We start from the raw sequence: 16,974 nt of genomic DNA on the forward strand, positions 1-16,974 counted from the left end.
TTGTTCCCCCCTTCCTTTCTTGTCTTGCAGCTGGCTCGTGAAAAGATGCTCTTGTGGCAGCTGGTGGCGCTCAGGTAAGAGTCTGTATTACCCGGCGCTGTCCGGTAAATGTTGCACGAGGAAAACGTGTTGTTTTGTCTCTCTTTACAGATGCGGCATGTGAAAATATGGAGAGTCACAAAAGGATGCCTCCGGTGGTAAGTCTATGGTGGTAAGAATTATATTTGTTGGTTCCCTCGGCTCACCTTGTGGTTTTCTTTTGTCTCCTAGGTGCCGAAGTTCGGCGAAGAAATGATGGAGGCAGCGCCGACCCGAAGGATGCTGTGAAGACTGGTGAGTATGTCGAGGCGCTGCAGCTAGAGGTGCAGCGCGTGCAGAAATGATGTTCTTTACAGGTCCGGAGACAAGATGGATCCAGAATCAGGTGTGGAATAGAAATAAGGTCGTTTTCTAACCTTGTCCCTTTCTTTCCTCTTTGTTTTAGGAGCTCCGGATTCGAGGCGGGCGTGGCAGAAGACTGGATGCAGGCTGCAGGCACGGTGAGTGTTACGCTGCTGGATGCAGAATAACACGAAGCGTGTGTTGCTGGTCGGGCTTGGTTTAAATAGCCTCAAAAGTAGTCCCAGGTAAGAAGTCCCTAGAACCACACCTGATTAAAAAATAGTCCCTGTAGAAAAATAGTCCATTTCAGGCTTCATGTTGGATTGGAGTCATTTGTAGCATGGTCTGCCTGAGGTAAGTAATGACTATGAGCCTAGCGCCTTAGGCGCCAGGACTGATTCCTACTATAAGCCTGGCGCCTAAGGCGCCAGGACTGAACCCACATAGCCCCTAGCCGGGGCTGCTGGGGTTTTACTAAATGTCTAGATGCCTGCTCCTGGGACTGATGGGCTTGGTCCGGATGCCTGGGGGTAGGCATCATGACAGCACTCCCCCCCCCCAAGGCCCCTCCTAAAGTTGTTCTTCCCCTGGGCCCTGGTTTGTCTGGGAAGTTCCGATGGAATCTTTTCACCAACCGAGGTGCATGGACGTGGTCACTAGGTTCCCATGACCTTTCTTGTGGTCCGTAGCCCTTCCAATCGATTAAATAAAAAAGTTTTGATGTAACCATCTTGGACTCCAGGATATTTTTTACCTCGAATTCAGGTTCTCCATCTATCAAGATGGGGTCGGGTGGTTTGGTTAATCTTGTTCCTGGTTGAACTGGTTTTAAAAGTGAAACATGAAAGACAGGATGAATGCGCATATTAGAGGGTAATTCCAATTTGACGGCAACCGGGTTTATAATGGCCTTAATAGTGTAAGGTCCCAAATATCTAGGGTTGATAGTCTGAGTTCCCTTCAGAGATATGTGTTTTGTAGCCAGCCAAACTTGATCCCCAATCTGGCATTGTGGAGTTTCACTTCTATGTTGATCAGCATTTTTCTTATATTTCTCTTTTGCTTGTTTCAAATGTTCTGCTGCCTCTTTAAAGGCTTGTGTAATAGTAGAATGCAAATGACTAACTGCAGGCATTTCTAAATGTTGAGGCAAATCTAGTTCTGAGGTTCGAGGGTGATATCCATATATGGTATAAAAGGGGCTTTGTCCGGTTCCTGAATGTACAGAGTTATTGTATGCATACTCGGAAATCCATAAAATATCTTTCCAATTACTTTCAGTCTGGTGTAGCATGCAACGTAGGTACTGTTCAAGGGTCTGGTTGGTCCTCTCCGTCTGACCATCGGTCTGGGGATGGTGACTGGTTGATAACCTCACGTCGATTTGCGCCAGTTGACAACATTTCTTCCAAAAATGTGAAATGAATTGACTACCTTGGTCAGAGACCAATACGGAAGGAAATCTGTGTATTCGAACAATGTTTTTGAGGAACTCCTTGGCCAGAATTGAAGCAGAAGGTAATCCCTTTAGAGAAATAAAGTGGGTCATCTTGGAAAAAAGATCCACAATAACTAGAATGGTGTTAAATCCATTACATGGAGGTAGATCTGTAATAAAGTCTAACGATAAGGTGTGCCATGGTGTAGGTGGAGTATCCAAAGGTTGTAAGAGGCCAGCTGGTTTTTTCTTCTGACTTTTGTTTTGGGCGCAAATGCCACACGACATTACAAATGACTTAACGTCTTTTCGCCAGGTGGGCCACCAGAATTGTCTCTTAATTTTAGCTTCAGTTTTTGCGATACCTGGGTGTCCTTCCATCAGGGTGTCATGATAATTGGAGATGACTAGTTCTTGTAGTTCCTTGTGTGGTAGAAATAGTCGCCCTTGATAATAAGGTAGTTCATTGATGACTGAGTAGTCCGGGCCTTTCTTCACCCAGTCCTGCAGGGCTGTTGGATCGAAGAGTTGTTGGATCTTTACTTGAATATCCTCTAGTGTCTGTAGAGTGGTTATGCCAAGAATTCTTTGTTCTGAAATTATAGGCACCGGTTCCGGGTTCGCATATGCTTCTCCCATCCCTATTCGGGATAAGGCATCTGCCTTGCCATTTTTACAACCTGGTCGATAAGTGATCACAAAATCGAACTCGGCAAAGAACAATGCCCATCGAAGTTGACGCGACGATTGGGCCTTGGCTGTTTTTAAATACTGCAAGTTCCGGTGATCGGTGATTACCGTAATGGTATGCCTGGCACCGAGAAGATAATGCCGCCAAGCCTTGAAGGCGGATTTGATGGCTAATAATTCTTTATCGGTAACCGCATAGTTTAACTCGGGTGCCGAGAACTTTCTGGACCAAAATGCTACTGGGTGAAGTTGACCGGTTTCAGGATCCTTCTGGGACAGGACAGCTCCCATGGCTAAACTGCATGGATCAGTTTCAACTATGTATGGAAGTTCGGGGCGCGGATGCTTTAAGACAGGTGCAGACGTGAATTTCACTTTCAGCTCTTGGAAGGCCTTGTCAGCTTCTTCGGTCCACAAGAAGTGTTTGTTTTTTCGCAAAAGTGCTGTGATAGGGTGTACAACATGTGAGAAATCCGGAATGAATCTGCGGTAGAAATGAGCAAATCCGAGCATGCTTTGTACCCCTTTAGCTGAACTGTGTGATGGCCACTTGAGGATTGCGTCCACCTTTCGAGAGTCCATTCGTACTCCTTTTGGAGTCAAGATAAATCCAAGGAATTCAACTTCCGTAGCATGAAAAACACATTTTTCCAATTTTGCATATAACTTGTGCTGGCGTAGTTTCTCAAGGACTGCACGAACGTGCTTCACATGGTCTGATTCTGAAGAGGAGTACACTAGAATATCGTCTATGTATACAACAACAAAGACGTCAATGAGTTCACGAAGGACATCGTTCATAAAATACTGGAAGGCTGCTGGTGCATTGCACAACCCAAAGGGCATCACCTGGTATTCGAATAACCCGTACTTAGTGCGAAAAGCAGTCTTCCATTTGTCGCCTTTCTTTACACGTACCAGATGATATGCCCCTCGGAGATCTAATTTAGTGTAGATGCAAGCGTCTTTACTTGGTCTAGTAATTCGGGGATCAGAGGCAATGGGTATCGGTTCTTAACCGTGATCTGATTTAATGCGCGGTAGTCTATGCACGTTCTGAGGTCACCTTCCTTTTTAGGCACGAAGAACAAAGATGAAGATGCAGGGCTTTGATTAAATCAAACACAATAGTCTCTCGATGCCCATCCTGACCCAATAGTATCATCTCTGCAGTGGAATGAGTTACAGGCCCAGAGACAATTTCCGTTTCATCGACTCTGGTGATGACATCCGAAGTGGTCTTTTTGCAGAGAGATAGATTCATCCTAGAAGCCAACTCGTGGTCCACATAGTTTCCTATGGCCCCGCTATCAATGTATGCCCTCACTGCGTGCATACGTGATGGCTGCCTTGGATCTATAAGGACCATTGGTATAATGAAGTGCGAGGTCTGAGTATCCTTCTTCAAGCGGACCTCTACGCTTGTCGGGCGTGGTCGTTTCCCGAATCAGGCTCTGTTTGATTTTTATCAGCAACTCCGACTACTTTTTTAGATGTTTTTAGAGGGCAATCCCGTAGAAAATGTCCTGAGGCCCCACAGTACAGACACAATTGCATCTGCCATCTTATTTCTCTTTCCTTTTGAGTTAAGGGTCCCTTGACCCCCCCGATCTGCATCGGTTCTGATACATCTGTTCCTTTGAGGGTAACCAATACCCGATTCTCGAACTTAGCTCGATCAGCCTTTCTATTCTGAAGTCGGTGTTCTAACTGGACTACTAAGTCTATGTATTCTGCACAATCCTGAGGTGGGTTCACAACTTGGGGCAAAACGTATTTAAGTTCACCCCGAAGTCCACGATGAAATAATGTAATTCGTTTTACCACTGGCCATCCGGTTTCCACCACTAACCTATTGAAAGTGGCAATATAGGTTAGTAGATCCTGGTTACCTTGTCGTAATGATAAAAGTTTGTTATCCAGGGCCTGTCCCTGTGAATATCTGGCAAATAGTCTTTCCATGCTCAATTGAAAACCTTGAAAATCCCGAAGAGGAGGGTCATCCTGGTTAACTAATGGAATTGACCAATCCGCTGCGCTGCCACTAAGATATGATATTACAAAGGCTACTTTGGTTTGGTCGTTCGGAAAAGCTCCAGGTCTGCATAAAAGGTGCAAGCGGCATTGGTTCATAAACACGGCAAACTTTTTTGGGTCCCCAGCAAAACGTTCGGGTGGAGATAAAGGAATGCTCCCTGGTAGAACCACTTGCACAGGATTGCTCGATGAAACAGGAGTTGGATTCCCCCCGAGTCCAGGTAATGGTGTTTGCCCAGCTTGGTTTTGCAGTAATTGTGTAGCAAGATCATCAGTGCGCTCCTTTGACACAATCGGTTCTCTCCTGAGGGCATTAGTCTCTTGGCACGCGGAGTGCACTTCTGCCCTAAGTTCCCCTAACAATAGGGCTAGTTGGTCGGTTTCTGAGGTTTCCATAACGCCCGGGTGGGGATTTGTAAATAGGCTTCGTGTTCTGTTACGCTCACCTGGCTCCCACAGGGGCGTCGGTCGGACCCGGACAGCTGCGGTCTCCACCTACGTGATGTGTAGTGCAGCTATGACTGACTGGATCTGCCCTCCTAATCTTGTCTGCTTAACCCATAGAAATATTCTACTGCAAGTGGAGAGATGGATTTAGCCACTTGTGGATTCAAGTGATGGCACCCCCACAGTCCTCCCCAACTATTCACCTCCGAAATGCTCTCACAGCAATCTCACCTTATATTCTTGAAAGATGAGCTCTCCATCCTGCGTGGATTTGCAGGGGCGCGTCGATTCCAGTTACTTCACTGGTTTGAAGTCTCGGGAGAGTTCCGGAGTGTATTGATTCTGAGGTTCCTGGTGAGGACCAGAAAGTATTAAGTTTATAGAGTTCAATATGTCCGATGTTCACTCTTGTTCCCCCCTTCCTTTCTTGTCTTGCAGCTGGCTTGTGAAAAGATGCTCTTGTGGCAGCTGGTGGCGCTCAGGTAAGAGTCTGTATTACCCGGTGCTGTCCGGTAAATGTTGCACGAGGAAAACGTGTTGTTTTGTCTCTCTTTACAAATGCGGCATGTGAAAATATGGAGAGTCACAAAAGGATGCCTCCGGTGGTAAATCGGGTATGTCTATGGTGGTAAGAATTATATTTGTTGGTTCCCTCGGCTCACCTTCTGGTTTTCTTTTGTCTCCTAGGTGCCGAAGTTCGGCGAAGAAATGATGGAGGCAGCACCGACCCGAAGGATGCTGTGAAGACTGGTGAGTATGTCGAGACGCTGCAGCTAGAGGTGCAGCGCGTGCAGAAATGATGTTCTTTACAGGTCCGGAGACAAGATGGATCCAGAATCAGGTGTGGAATAGAAATAAGGTCGTTTTCTAACCTTGTCCCTTTCTTTCCTCTTTATTTTAGGAGCTCCAGATTCGAGGCGGGTGTGGCAGAAGACTGGATGCAGGCTGCAGGCACGGTGAGTGTTACGCTGCTGGATGCAGAATAACACGAAGCGTGTGTTGCTGGTCGGGCTTGGTTTAAATATCCTCAAAAGTAGTCCCAGGTAAGAAGTCCCTAGAACCACACCGGAGTAAAAAATAGTCCCTGTAGAAAAATAGTCCCTTTCAGGCTTCATGTTGGATTGGAGTCATTTGCAGCATGGTCTGCCTGAGGTAAGTAATGACTATGAGCCTAGCGCCTTAGGCGCCAGGACTGATTCCTACTATGAGGACTGAACCCAGATAGCCCCTAGCCGAGGCTGCTGGGGTTTTACTAAATGTCTAGATGCCTGCTCCCGGGGCTGATGGGCTTGGTCCGGATGCCTGGGGGTAGGCATCATGACAATTTCACACTTTTGTACAGGTTGTTTGGTAGCTGTGATGCGTCATGAGTAAGAGTCAGACACTGAGGCATATTTTGACTTTTATAAACTTTTATTCAAGAAAAAGTGATTGGTGAAAAACCTACCTTTCCCTATAGCTATGAGGGGTTTCCCTGCCTCAAGAAAAATAATTAGTCTCACAGTGAGGATGCCCAAAAGTAAAAGTCCTCTATCCTGTGTCCAAAACCTAAGCTGACCCTTACATTCTAAACTTATCATGAAGTGAAAGGGTACATTTTCTTTTGGCTGCGTCCAGCAGCTATACTTTGCAAGTTCAACTTAAAGTTAAAAAAGGAAACAAATGACCAATGTTCCACAAGGATATTAAAGAGATTTCCTTCCCCTAGAATTTCCACAGTTCCTTTACAATACACAGTTTCAAGATATAAACAGATATTCTCTTCCTTCTTCTGGTTTCCCAATGTTGCCACAAAATGTCTTTTCCTCGCATTTACAAGGCTTCCAGCAGTAAGGTATATCTTCTCCTCTCCTGACAACCACACGTTTCAATTCCTTACTTTATGCAGCTCACACCAAGAGATTTATCTGGTTACCAGTCATTTGGTCGAAAACCAAATGATCGAATGCCATTTGCTAAATGGTCGAAAAAATGGTCGAATTTTATTTGTTTTATTTTATTTAATTTTTTTAAGGGGGGGTTCCCCCCAAAGCCCCTTTTTCTTTATTATTTTTTTTTACCAACCAAAACGAAAAAATATATAAATAAATAAAAAATTCGACCTTTTTTTTTCCGACCAATTGGTATTCGACCAAATGGTCATTCGATCTTTTATTTTCGACCAAATGACTGGACACCGATCTATATCTCCTCCTTTGGTAATCACAGGTTATTGTGCTCTAGCTCACAAAGTTCAACTCACAATATTCATGCCACCAAGAGATTGTTCTTCCTCTCTCTTGTTAGCAAACTTATTGAGGTCAAGAGATTGTTTCTCCCTTCTTGACAGAACGGTTCAATTATTTACAGTTTTAGTTTTATTGAATAATTAACTGATGTACCCGGGGTTGCCCAGGCTTTCATTCCCTCATAGGTACAGGTAACTGTGCACATTTTGGTGCAGATTGGTGAAACGGTGTGGAATTGTATAAGCAACAATGCGTTGGCAAGCCACAGACAAACACATTTTGACTTTGCTGACATGTGTGTTGTCCAAATGTCATATAGCCAGTAATGTCCGGATGGTCCTAACGGGTGACTGTGCAAGATTTGGTGCAGGTGGTAAAACAGTGTGGAATTGTATAGGGAACGTACGCAAAGCCACAAACCCAGAGACCTTTGCTGAAATCTGGGGGAAGAGGTGGGGTGTTCAAATGTCATTAGCCAGTTATGTTTGGAGGGCCCTAACAGGTGACTGTGCAACATTTAGTGCAGGTTGGTGAAACGGTGTGGAATTGTATAGGGAACATAGGAAAAGCCACACACCCACAAATGTTCACTTTTATACATACATAGATATACCTGGTGTGTGTACTCTTCTCCCAGAGCATCTTAGATCATACTTTTTTTCAAAACAATGTACCTGGTTAACTCTCCTGCCAGGTATTACTCAAGTTCACTTGTATTATTTTACACAGCCTTATATTTTCTTCACCAGCCTGGTATACTCTCCTGCCAGGGCTTCTCACATGCGTTGTTATTTCAATTAGCATGAAAGTCCCTGACTCGCCTTCAATGTGCCTGGTATACTCTTCTGCCAGGACTTTGCCACACTTCATATAGTTTTAACTTTCACCAATACTGAGTACCTGACTCTTACCTTTTGGATGTTGTCAATTCTTGTTCTTGTTTGTTACTTCCCCTGCTTGGGATTGTCTGCTTTTCACAGTTTCTTGCTTGTGATATATTTATTGTTTGCTTATACATTCCAGCTCCCTTGTTTGTTTATTCTGGACAGAGTGCACCCCTCTCAGTCGCTGTGTGGTTCATGCAGCAAAGTGCCCCGGTGTCCCCCTTAGCTTGCCTGGGCTCACTGGTAGTTTTTTGCTGCACCGGCATCCTCCATGTGTGGTGTTCGCTATAGCGAATGCCTCTTCGTGTTGGTGTCTCCTGTATTGCCCGGGCTTCTCACCACTCTGGCATTCACGGCAGAGCCTCCACTGCCCTGTGTCCCGTGACAGTGGTCTTCCCGATCTAGAGTCTCTTCCGCCAGCGTCCTCCCTGCCGCTCTTCTGCTCTGCTGCAAAGAGATTGTCCATCTTCCTTCATGGTTCTGAGTTTTAAATTTCCCAGCACAGATAACATGCTCAGAATACCTAGACTGCATTGCATGCTTCCTGCTGTTGTTAATCTGCATCACTCTGGACCTCTTCTTCGTCCAAGTGGTTTCACAGTGACCAATATGTTTTTGCTTATGCCCTTCAATATTCACGGATGCACAGTATATTATGCAGGTTGGAAATTGATATACTGCATTATTATTATTAGTTCTTTCAAGGGGGGGCATACTAGGGGTTTTCCATGGCGCACCACCTCGACTCTCCCCAGGTTGGTCTCCCCTCAAGTGGTCCTGCCACAGATAGCCACCCCCAGGGTTGGAGTCGGGTAGCTTCTGCCCTTCCCTGGCCACGTGGGTAACACTTTCCCCAGGGAGTCAGTGACGGCTTTGTCAAATTCGTCACACAGCTCACAAAAACAACTTTAAGACAGAGTGCAGCAAGACAGACTTTACTTTCATCCATTCATACTACACATTATCTTCTATAGAATGCCAGTGCTTATCATGGACATGGTTATAAGATCACCACTGAGAGATCAACACCACCCTCCTCCATGCTGTCTCGAGCCCACACCATGTAGATATAGTCTGCGCTGTTGCTCACCGAACCAGACAGCGGGGAATCACCATGCTTAATTTCCACAGAGCATGCATGCCTTTTGTGGTTTTTCTGGTTGCCCTTGTGCTGTATCTCATGCTGTACCTTCGGGACCTATCTGCCCAGCCTGCCGACTTTAACAGAAGGCTTCCCTTTGATGCATTTGCCACATTGGTGACCTATCGCTGGACACTTGTTTTCTACACACGAGCAGAATTATTTATTGCTAACCTTCTGTCTCACATTCACATGTTTCTGAGCTCTCCCAAGTTGCTGCTCTCAGATACATTTCCTTCCCAATATTTGCCATTCTATTTCCGCTTTGTAGGTTTCTCCTTTCTCTGGCTGCTCTGCGTTGGCTTTCACTGTTACCCAAATGGTGCCACCACGTACCTGTTAGCTAGTATCACTGGTTCTTTCAGAAGACACTTTCTCTGGCTCGCGGATGAGAATCCCTCCTTGATCAGTAAATGAGCGGCCTGTCCATTGGTACATTTGTGGAGCTCACAGTGAGTGAACAGCATCTGTAGGCGGAACACATTTCCTGGAAATTGACATACGATGTGGAAGGTGTACATTTTCATGAATGAGATTCCTTTGTGGATCAAGATACTTATGCAGTCACTCCTTGATGCCCTTGTAGTAATTCTGCTTGTCCTCTAGGAAGGTTGCTATCATATTGTCCACCTCATCCCCTTCTAGGTTGCTGAAGAGCTGTCTGGTGTACGCGTTAAAGTAGTTTTCCAGGTTAGAGTCTGGATAGTTCTAAAAAGCGGAGCCCATCCCTCCCACTTGGACCCCAGTGACTAGACCCTGACACTCCGTTTGTTTCATCTTCAAGCATCTCGAATCAGAAATCGGGTTCACTATGCAGAGATAGTGTTGAATGGACACTCCATTGCAACCGCATGTGCAGGGACAGCCTGAAGGTGTGTTTGAGCATAGTACTGTTCTTTCCCTCCTTAATGTAGGGGCTACAAACAGTGCTGAAATAGTACCCCACACTAAGCACAGAGTTGGCTGTAATGAGCCAAGTTATGACAACATGGAGTACGGCTGTGCGCAAATTTGCAGGAGATATTAAGAGTCATTCTAAATACGGGAGCACGCTCATAACCACAACTTTGTATGAGGACTGGTAGATGCTGGGGACCAGGGAACAACCGCTTCCTTGGTTTGCCTTAAATCATGACTGTCTTGTGAGTCCAAACACTGAATACCTGCAGATTCACTGGGGAAGAAGACCGCACATTAAATGAGTATCTCTAGGCTCATGAGGCATCCTCTGTGAACAGGAGGACATGGTCATAAGCTTTTAGGAGGCAGATTTTGATGGTGTGCTGCAGCGGGACATGCGACGGGGGCCCTTACACTCACAGTATTCAACTGACTTATGTGTGACAAAAGGCCACACAAGCAGGCATACCCAAATCGCCATGGCCGAGAGGGAATGCCGGCACTATTGCACATGGTATACAGCTGATGGACAGTTTGATTGGGCGATGGACTCTACGTGTATTGGCAGAAGCACCATGGGCCCAGCAAAGACTAGATACCTGGACATGTGCTGGACTGCAACAGATGTCTTAAGGCTTTCCGTTTGAGAACTCAGTGATTGGGTCCGTATTGACAATGCTCGGACCTGTGTCTATTCCTGTGGCTATGTTGCCATGTGGGTATATACACTTTTGAAACCTCTGCTCTGAGTACAATGCCTGATCTTAAGTTTCTGGTGGGAATGAGAGAACTTTGGCTGCTCCCAGCAACAGGGGGCATGAAAGGTGGGTGAGTGCTAGTTCTAAAACTCCGGGTAGCAGTCCTCGATAAAGGTATGCATGCACTAGCAGTGCTCTGGGATGTGGGCCACTAAAACTGAGTGCTCTAGAATATGCCAACTTTCAAAGAGTAGCCCCTCTTGTTGGCATCATGCTTTTTTAGATGCCCATGATACCCAACGATTCAGAGGAATGTGTTAGAAGATGTTTTGATACGTTTCACGAAATAATTGCCATGCTATACAATAGAGAGGACTCAACGTGTTGACAGTGACTTGCTCCAGGTGTAGTTATTAGGTTTCACAATCACTGAATACTTTCATTTGTCAAAACTTCAAATCTGTTGTTGGGAGTGTTTTTAATTCGAGGGTGTTCCTTCCCATCGACATATGATGCCATCGTGTAGCTGCACCTGCTGCTCGTTGGAAGTCAGCGAGTGCCAACACCCCTTTGCCTGCATACATTAGCAGACTTGTGATTTTCTGTCCTACTTTTGGGTGATACACTAGGTCATTATAAAGGAGCCAGCCTTATTTATAGAAAGTGAATTGCTTCAGGTGTGCCCTGTCAAGTTTCAAAGCAGTTGAAGACTGTGTAATTATAATGGAAATTGCAAACAGATTGATTGGGCCTAAGAATGTACACACATCTCACAAAGCAATAATTATTTCATCAAAACCTCTAGTTTGTTGTTCGAGCAGCTGTTTTCGGAGACATTAGTGGGGTCCTATGTGGACTTAGTGTAATGACTCAATTTCACAACACTCATTGCACCGTGACCCATGCAGAATGGAAGCTGTGAAATGGATGCTTCGTCATGCAATATATCCTTCCCGCCTGCCCTCCCAGATTCCTTTTATCCTTATCCAGGATACACGCCGGAAAAAAGGGGGCCCTTGCCACCTGACTCCCCCCCCCCTCTTACTACGGTGAACACCCCCGGTACCGACCATTTCACTTGCCAATCCGATCCCCCCCTTGACCCCACCCATCACGTTCCTCCTCACGCTCACCCCACCAGCCTGCTCCCTGCCTCCTCACTGGCCTCCCCTTCAGTGGAGTAACTTTGCTGAAAATGTTGGAGGGGGGACATGACAACTGAAGGAAAGGGGTGGGTGAAGGGAAGGCGGATGGTGTCTCTGAGGGAGTGTTTCAGGCAACTTGTTAGAAAAAATGTGGTTGATTGGTAGATTTGACCAAATTCGGTCACCACCATTAGTTTGAAGCCAAAGATACTGAACATGAAGAGCAGTGGTTCCAGGGGTGGCCCCCTCAGGCCATGTTCGGTATTTTTGGCTTCAGCGGTTGCGGGTGTCCCCCGCTTCCTCAGCATTGGTGGCAGGGGACCCCACAAAACAAAAAGAAGAAAAGGGACGCTGGATCGTCAGATCCGACCTGCGTTAAAGGGATGGATCTGACGCAGCAGGTTACAGGAGAGGCAGCAGATGGAGAAAAGGTACATGGGGGGGTTTATGGGTGTACTGGCAGTTTAAGGGTACATGGGTTTGTTTTTTGTACCGAGGTCAAAACATATTTGCAGCGAAACTGACTATGGTTAATTCTGCTGTGATTTTGTACGTCAGTCAAACAACCGAAATCCATGAGGGATAACACTAAACTATTACACCACAAGAGTCCATTGTTGACTATCTGTTATAACTTTAATAAGACTGATGGAATATATTTAAATTTTAATTGGGCCCCTACACATCTTCAGCCGGCCTGCCATGCACCCAGTGACACAACATAACATTCACAAACTTAATTCCACTAGAACATACAAACAATGCATTATCTATCATTCATTGAGGCTTGAAAGTTAACACACATATGCTTGCATACACTCTCACTCACACACAAATGCACCCAGCACCTCCTCTGACATACACTTTGTGAACACAACATTTATATGTACATTTACAATAACAAATGGAAACAGTGGTGCAGCGTCCATTGCGCAGACCAGACTTTATCACCCCCTGATACCTGAAAGTTTGGGCTATGTTGACTTGACCTAGCTGAACTATAAAGCCATGGCCAAAAGGACCAGATTCACTGGAATGTCAGAAATTAGCCTGATTTTTCCTTTCATTCAAAGGCAGAAACCATTGGTTAATGCAGTGGGTGACCAAGTATAATTGGTATAGATTTTTAAATGCCATACATCTCCAAACTTGGGTTCTGCACAGCACCTTATATGTCTACGTGCTGATAGATTTTTTCTACAAGATTTGGACTGATTAAAATTAAGGTATGTTTTCCTGTGTGCAAATGGCTCCAAGCAGTGGAGTACCGCGTGGGAGAGTCGCAAGGGGGTGGTCTAGCTGCCCGCCCCGTAGCTCTTTTAAGAGCCAGACCGGGACATTTGTCATTGGGACACCTCTCCCATTCGGCACCTCAAAGAGGGCACCCAACGGCAAAAGTGTCCCGCTGGCAGGACAATGTGTGCTGAGCAATTCCTGTTCAGCACGCTCATTGTCCTGGCAGCAAGACACCTTACCCGTTCCGAATGGTAGAGGTGTCCCGCTGCCAGGACAATGTCCCAAGGAGTGCCTTGCAGCAGAGGGTCCTCACGTTGCTCTGTATCAACAGAGTATTACAATGTGAGCCATTACGCACTGATGGGAGGGAGGGGGGTACTATTAGCAGGGACTTTTGTCCCTTTAGAAATGTGAATAGGAGGGAGTGATTATAAGTGAGAAGGGTGCATAATGTTGCATGCTTTATGAAATAATGACTATGGCGTTAAAACCCAAGGAGGATTTGTTAAGCTCACATTAATCTGCATGATGCTATTGTGACTTTGCATGCAGAATGGGGAGAATGAAACTAAAGCCATACTCCCATTGCTCAACATATTTCTATAACAATGTATATAGTGTATGGTTAGTTTACTGTGAAAGGCTAGTCTATTAAGTAATGTGGTTTGCTTCCAATGCATTGATATAAATAATGACATGTTATGTGTATTTTATAAATAATAAGCAAAACCTTAAAAGAGGCCTGCAAAGATGGGCATGGTTGCTTAAATTGTCCACATCCAAGTTTCACAATTTAACCAAGTGTGTGATCCTGAGCAAATTATTTAATCACATTGTGCCTTATCAGCAGCTCTGCAAGTGACTCTGATTCACTTCAAAGCTCATGTTAATGTATCATGCTATTATAATGGAAAACGCTAATGACTATAGAGTTGCTCCACACATAACAATAGTGCAATTTAGGTATTTTTCACCACAAAGTTATTTGTCACTTGGCTTATTTATGGCAACTTATTCTAAAGTCACTTCCATGGTGCCTCCAAGTATCAAAGACTGATTATGTGCCTTCCAATGTCCTTTTCTGTGAAGTCACTTCAGTTGGTACAATCCATATGCTAATTTGCTTCAGAGGGATTGGACTGAGCTCCCCAACAAACCTACACAAACGCAATTAAAAATTATTTAAAATAGTAAAATAATAATAAGTACTTCTGCTCTGCTTTCAACTGCTGCCCGGCCCACGTCTCATGTTACACCGACCTTACCTCTTCGCACTCACGCGCCTCCAGACAGAAACCAGGAAGCTGAATGAGCTTCCTAGTTCCTGTCTGTGTGTCGCAGGAACATGAAGCCAGAAAGCGATGCTCTGTCCGCTGGGCCCCAGAAGTGATGCTGCTAGCATGGCAGCACAGGCGCCAGGCCCTGCAACACCTAATTCAGCACCCTGGCTTCTGACTTTGAGTCAGGCCAGCCAGGGTGAGGGACTGAGCAACGCAGGGCATTCCAGCCCTGAAAGTGTTGCAGCACGGCTGCCAGACATCTCTGCATTATGTAATGAGACAGCGCAAGCCCTGCTGAGCACCCAAGCCAGGCTTGCGCTGTCCAATTACATAATTGATGATTGCGTTCCCCCCTGCCCTCCCTCCAAAAGATGGGGGGACAAAAAGGTATGCACAGAAGTTGGGGGGGGACACAACCCCCTGTGCCCCCTATAATTACACCCATGCTCCCCATTTCTGCTTCTGCGACACGACAGCTGAGCTGCCCAGTGCAGGTGCTTTCCCTTTCCGGGAAGGATTTCCGGCGTGTTCGTTTTTTTTATTTATTTTTTTTTTTTATTGAATTTAGCTGAGAAACTCAACTTTTATCAAATACAAGGCTTAATTCATTAAATCTTCATTTCAAAGAACAGTACAGTTAAGAAAAGAATTTTACAAATTACTAAAACAAGAACACCTACATAAGCGCATATTAAAAGAGGACAACATGTCCAGGCTTTGGATAGTAACATATTATAAGACATCAATACGTTAAAAGTAAGATAAAATAAAATGCAGGTGGACTAACACATTTCCCCTTATCTTGACCCTCTATAGCTTCTGCACATCAAAGTTTAAGACCCTGCAACCAACCTATTTTCACTGTGCAGTTCACAACCTTACATTTTGGTCAGTATTCAATTTTAAGGCATTCAGAAAGTTATATGTGGCAATGCGGATACTAATGATTCTTGTAGCTAGAATAGTAGTCCATCTGTGCTCTTCTGCCATCCAGCCAAAAAGGGTTAGAAGTTTCCAAAAACACTTAGCTCTGAGATCTATTAAAGCTGGACATTCTACTATTAGATGTTCTAATGATTCTTTAATGTTTTTATTTGTGCAGAATCTACAAAAATTCAACTCAATCTCAATTTGTCGCCTCCTTAGCAACACTTCTCTTGTTGGAAACAAATTAAAGCGGAGACGTAAGATGCAAGATCGCACTTGCGGCGTTGGAGACCTGAATAAATAACTTTCTAGTTCTCCCAACTTTTTATTAGAAAAGGCACTGCTGTTGAAGTCCGTATATCTAAGGCACAGATTTTGGGTCTCAATCCAATCCCTCTTATGGATTTTATCTTTAGCCTTGGTTGGATTCATAACAAGGAGCTCTATGCTTATGTCGGCGTTGGCCAAGATTTGCAAAATGTATTTTGTCCAGGTGGTCGCAAATTTATGTGACGACGTTAACATATACTTGGACAAAATGGTAAGATTATCCATTTGTGTATGTACCAAACATTTGCGAAACAGGGCACATAAACGCCACTCATATTCCGCTAACAGCGACGTGAGGCCCAGCTCGTGTCTTACCCAGGCACCTGGAACACATGGGGGTAAACTTAACACGGCTCTCCAAAATTTAGATTCCAATGTTATTAAGAAGGCAGATTTAATTATGTTCAACGTTTCCAAACCATATAATAGTTTGGGCAACACTTTTTGTCTCCAAAAAATAATTACACAACTGATTGAGAACTTGCCATATTTATATAGTAGAATTCTGGACTGAGAGATTGCTGACACCAATTTATTCTCAAGGGGTCTCATCTGGGAATCCATTTGTGTGGTTCCATCAATCAAAATGCCCAAGTATAGATAGTTCACAGCCACCTCAACACTGATACCCTTAATCATCCAGTTCATTCTCGTCCTTTTAGTCGCTCTGGGTGCATAGTACACAATTTGTGTTTTCTTCATATTGATAATCAATTCATTATCATCCAAATATGATCCCACAGCGGTCAAGAGACGTTGTAGACCTATCGGTGTTTTAGAAATTAAGACTAGATCGTCAGCATACCATAAGGCCCTGAAAGCAAGGCCGTTCAACTTCGGGGAATCAGATGCAACATGATTAATGGTGTGCATCACATCATGTATAAAAAAGTTGAAAAGGGCAGATGCAAGGATGCAACCTTGCTTTAAGCCTCTGAAGGTATTGATGGCAGCTGACAGCAAGCCTAATACCGATAACCTCACCTTAATGGATGTCTGGGAGTGTAGATCATAAATAATGTCACACAAAGTAGCGGGACAATTTGCAGTTTGAAGTTTTTCAAAGAGCTTAACACGAGACACCGAGTCAAAGGCTGAGCTGAGATCAATAAATGCAAAATAAATTGGTTGATTGAGGGTTTGGGCCTGAGTCTTCAAGGCATTCAGAGTTAATAAATTTACCGCCGTACCCAGGCCCGCAACAAAACCTGT

This window comes from Ambystoma mexicanum, chromosome 3p, assembly GCF_040938575.1.
Source record: "Ambystoma mexicanum isolate Mex_15411 chromosome 3p, UKY_AmexF1_1, whole genome shotgun sequence".
In the NCBI taxonomy this organism is placed as follows: Eukaryota; Metazoa; Chordata; class Amphibia; order Caudata; family Ambystomatidae; genus Ambystoma; species Ambystoma mexicanum.